This window comes from Etheostoma cragini, chromosome 4, assembly GCF_013103735.1.
Source record: "Etheostoma cragini isolate CJK2018 chromosome 4, CSU_Ecrag_1.0, whole genome shotgun sequence".
Lineage (NCBI taxonomy): Eukaryota > Metazoa > Chordata > Actinopteri > Perciformes > Percidae > Etheostoma > Etheostoma cragini.
Window position 1 is genome coordinate 1,145,788 of NC_048410.1, and position 5,407 is coordinate 1,151,194.

Below are 5,407 nucleotides of genomic sequence, written 5' to 3' on the forward strand. Positions count from 1 at the left end.
TAAACAAGCTGACCAAACATGACACTCTGATTTTCCATAATTGATTTTAAAGCCAAAAAATGACTTCTTCTGCTGTTTAACCCTTGTGTTGTCTTCCCACCAAAATCAACACTTTATACCAATGCTTTTAACTTTTTCTTACGTTTTTGTCCCTTTTTTCAACATTTTTGACACTTTTGTTCAATGTTTGACGCTTTGTTTTTACATTTTCAACACTACGTCACACTAACTTATTAACTTTACAATAAATGTATGGTCAATAAACCTCATTTATAGGAAATTCTACCTAATGTTTGAGTTAGAAAAGCAGAAATTAGGAATTATTTAGACTAAAATAAAAGGAATGGATGATGTCAATACTATTTCAAAAACACTTCAATTTGTTTTCAAATGCTATAAAATTGAATGAGATGCCCCAAAATTAATGAAAGTAGAGATTTGTACTTGGAAAAGAGCGTTGTGTGGAATCAATCATGTTATTTTGGGGAATTTAAAACAACACTGATATAGGACAACGGGTCAATTTGACCCAAGGACAACATGACGGTTAAAAGGACCGTCAATGACTGTGATTTTAAAATATTTAAAAACCTGATCACCAAACACGTGTTTGAGTTAAACCAAATGCAGAAGCTTTAAATTACAACTTCTTTTCCATTCGGAAGCAACTTGTTTTACGAGTTTTAAATGGTGAAAACTGTGAAAATTAACTTAAATAACGTGTTTATTTTCGTCTTTCAGGTTGACACCCTGATGCCTAGCCTGAGGTGAGCGACTCTTTTCCGTACCGTTAATAAGAAATTATGATTGATGACAGAAATGTTCAACAGTAGCCTCAGATGCTTTGGTAGTGCAAATATTAAGGCTGGTTTTAAATTTGAAAATCTATAATTAATGTGATACAGATAGAAACACTGTTGATGAGTAAACATATACCATATATTAAATATGGTATATATCTTAGATTCAACATGAAGTAGTGAGAACTTATGGAATATAATGATTTACACAAGAGTGTGCATATTTAAACAATTGACTATTATTTTTTAATTATTGCTTATTATTTAATTAATGTGTATGTACTTATGCCCCCTAGTATTTTAAGGACATTTATCTATTTAAGATACATTATTCTTTTACAAAGAAAATTGCAGATTGGATTTTTCCTAATTTTTTAGTTAAGGCATTAAGATCAATTTCCAAAAGATGATTAATATTTTATTCCTTTTTATAGTCTACTTTAGAAGAGGTTCCTATACTCATGAGCAGCACTGTTTCACACTATGTGACATTGTCAGGTTCAGGACACTTTACCTCACTAAATAAACACGGTCAAGCAAGAAAAGAGACGCAGACGGCAATGAGCAGTTAATAGACAATTGCAAGAGGGGAGCACATCAGAATGGCCACCTATCCGCCAGCGTGACTTTCTGAAAACTCCCGCTATATCTCTGCAGTTCTCTTCCTTTACTGAAAGTCAGACACACAGAGATAACAAGCAGGACATCTGTTATTTGGTTTATGGCTACCTAAAAGAACTAAGGCAAAGTGCAGGCTGCTGGGGCTGACTCTGACTGACCTCGAATCTAAGACACTGGTTATCTCTGTGAATTACAACAGCGAGACATTCATGGCCTCCTGGTTAGGCAGCAGCGACTAAAGAAACACAGACACAGTTTGAAAGAAACACAGTATTGTTAAATGTGCATATAAGATTAATAATAAGCTTAAGATTAATTATAAAATATCATAAGCATGTAAGTTCATATGACAAGCAAGATATGGATATATATTAATTATGAAAGTTATGAAAGTTATAAATGAAAGTTATAATATTTTAAGACACTACTACAGAGAAATATGAAATAAAAGACTTATAAAAATGAATTTCTCTGTCAGACATCACCTATGTCACACTATGACCATTTTGAGCATTACATTTGTTTTTATTGTCTCACTTGCATGACACACGCTAAAGGAATGATTGGAAATTAAAAAAAATATGAATTTCAACCGGATTATGCAAACTGAGAATATTTTACTTCCACACAAAAACAAGTATCATTCCAGCACCTTATTGCAGCACTAAATCCCTGGTGCAAACGCCCCTAGACTAACCTACTTGTTTCTATTGTGAAGTTTGAAGAAGAACTTTGGTAAAGCAACACGTTGCCTGTTAATTACAGCTCGTAACCGACTGCATTATTGTGCACTTGATACTAAAACAGGAAGCAGTTTCTGTTAAAATCTGCACACATTTTGATGCTAAGCTTCTAGTTTATTTGACCAATGACAGCTGATTTCTTTTCTTCTTATTCAACTGGTGCTCAGAGGTATCTTTCAGGGATCCCTTTCAGTTGTCAGTCTGGTCTAGCCATGGTACAGCGTTTTGTACTCCATGTAAAAAACAAGCCCTTCATACCAATTTACATCTATCTGCACCCAACCAAGCTTTTGGTGCAAGAGTTTCCGAACCTTTGGACAGTAGGGTACAAATAAAAAAGAGGTTTCGGAGGAATTTGAATTTAAGGACTGCAACATTACATATATAGTTGAGTCTATACTGCAATACCTTAAACTCCATAATAATAATAATGTTCTCCTTTAATAGATCTTCAGCCTTCAGGAGATGAACGGGTCATCGGCCAACGTGACTGTGGTAATAGAGTATCGAGACTCCTTTACCAAAGCTGTGACCAAGAATGTGATTGTCGTGGTTCTTTGCATCTCCATCACCTACATCAATGCAGCGCTCATCCAAACCTTCCGTAACCACCAGGTCTGATATTCCGTTATCTAAATGATAACATAAATAAAAGATATACTGAAGAATTATGTTAGACAAAGTTATTTTGGGCCAGATCCAAGTCCTGCCTGAAACTTCTATTTATGAAGTTGTGAATTAAGGTAAATATGATGCAAAATGCAAGAGCATGTAGACCTGATGTGAGCCCTTGTAGAATAGGATGTGAAGTACAAGATCAGGTTTTGGTTCTGCATATTACAATTTGCACATGCATTATTTACAAATTTTTACCTTTCACCTTTTTTTTTGTGCCATTTTTTAGTCCATTTTCCATCAGAACCATTGCAACCTCTCAAATCTGTTACTGCAACTTCCCATTTGGGCTCTTTCGCATCACTAAGTGGCGAGTCTGTGCGCCTCGACTTTGGCAGCACTTCTTGAGATACATTTGGTGCAAATTTAGTTTGTATCTGTGGACGTAGTCTGTGGAGCTCTCAGCGAGCAGAGCATGGTTTCTATCGCCTGATTAGGGACCACTTTGTCAGACTCTGTTGTAGCATGAAAGCTTGGTGGAATTAACAAGCTAGCGTTAGCTAACTAGCTAGACAACTTTTCTCACAAAAAAGAATCGGGGAGTAGGGTTGGGTACAGAAACCCCGTGCTAAGGGGGTAACATGGATTTCCTTGCCTCATTTGGGTGGCACTGAAATCCCTGCGCTGCCCTCTGATGCTCCGAAACTGACGTTACAGGACACTGAAGCCTCGCTGCATGTGTCGCTAGTTAACACTACACTTGGCAGCAGGGAACGTTGGCCTAGCGTTATCTAGTAACTGGCTAATACGTGATTAAAATGACAGCGGAACAGATTAACGTGTGGCTGTGTTTCACTGGAAAGGATTCCAACACCGGGACGTACAGCCGTCTGCAGCTGAAGACACAGAGGAGACTAGCTGCACCTTGAGACACCGTGGACAACGGCCGGAGTCGGAAATAACAAACAACCCTGAAAGATCCTAATGGAGATGCATTTAATTGCATCTTGTACAATGATGGTGCATTCAAGTGCACCTCAAGAAACTCAAGCTGTTGATGTAAAATTCCCTTGTGCCATCTAGTTGTTCTTTTTGTTGTTTGGCAGCAATTGTATAGTTTAGATTTTCTTTTAGTTTTTTTAATTTGACCATTAAGCAATAAAAAAGCCATTCTTAAATGTTGCTGGCTATTTGTCATCGTTAAAAAAAAACTATAATTTTAGTAACTGTATTTGAAAAAAAAAAAAAAAACAATACCCAAGCCTAATCTCTACAAGTTTTATTATCTCGTGATACATATTGTTATAGAGTCCATCTACTTTATTCTGGATTTAAAAGTATTCATCGATAAATTATTATAACAGATTGTCAGAAATGGAACAAACAATAAGTTAACATAATCAAGCCAATATTTGCTGATTCAACATATAATGCTTTTCTACATTTACTGTAGAATAAAAACAATCACTGCCTTCAGGTATTAAACTATTTTTCAATCCCCAGATCTTCTACATGAATCCTCGCTACATCCTTTTTATCCACCTGGTGGTCAACGACATGCTCCAAGTGATGCTGACCGTCATGCTGTTCATCATCAGCTACACCCTCTACAAAATAAAGGTCTCCGTCTGTGGCACTTTCATCCTGCTTGCTCTTTTCGCCACTGAAAACACTCCTCTGAACCTGGCTTGCATGGCGGTGGAGTGCTACATCGCCATCTGCATCCCCCTTCGCTACGTGCAAATCTGTACCGTCAACAGAACTTTGATGCTGATTGGTTTAATCTGGGCGACCACCATGTTGTCAGTTCTTCCTGATCTGTTCATCACTTTGGCCACAGAGCCAGTGGACTTCTTCCATTCCCAAGTCTTCTGCCTCAGGGAAACTGTCTTCCGTAATCCCCATATTATCAGGAAGAGGGACATTACCTATATAGTGTATCTAGTTATAGTTTGGTTTGTTATATTTTTCACTTACTTCAACATCATGTTCACTGCTAAAACAGCTAGCAAATATGCTAAAAAGGCCAGAAACACCATCCTCCTCCACGGGTTTCAGCTGCTGCTGTGTATGGCAACGTATGCAGATCCTCTGTTAAAATCTGCTTTGCTCTATTGGTTCCCTATGAACTTTGCAGACTCCTTGTTTGCTTGTTATATTATTATACAGATCCTGCCACGATCCTTTAGTCCAATCATCTATGGCGTACGGGACAAAACTTTCAGGAAGTACCTGAAAACGCATCTGTTGTGTAAAATGAGACATCAGTAAGAATCACTTCATGGAGTATAACTTCAAAAACATTGAAAACCGTTACATGGAGTCAGATTCTTAAACAATGATTTCTTCAGACTTTACGCAGTTTGAGTTAGAAACTCCATGCTTTCATTACCTCCTGTATGGACTACGGCAATGGAGTCCTGTTTGGGGTCTCCAGCAAAACCCTGTACAGGCTCCAGTATGTCCAAAAACCTGCCGCCAGGGTCTTCACCCACACCAAGACGTGGAAGCACATCACCCCAACGCTCATCCACCTTCACTGGCTCCCAGTTAAGTCCTGCACCAAATATAAAATCCTGTTTCTCACCTACATATTCCTCCATGCCCTGGGCCCACAGTACCTCTCCA

General features: G+C 37.8%; 1 pseudogene; it reads left to right on the top strand.

Moving 5' to 3' along the window:
- Positions 1 to 2,629: 2,629 nt before the first annotated feature.
- LOC117943696 lies at positions 2,630 to 5,039 on the top strand (annotated as a pseudogene).
- Positions 5,040 to 5,407: the final 368 nt, after the last annotated feature.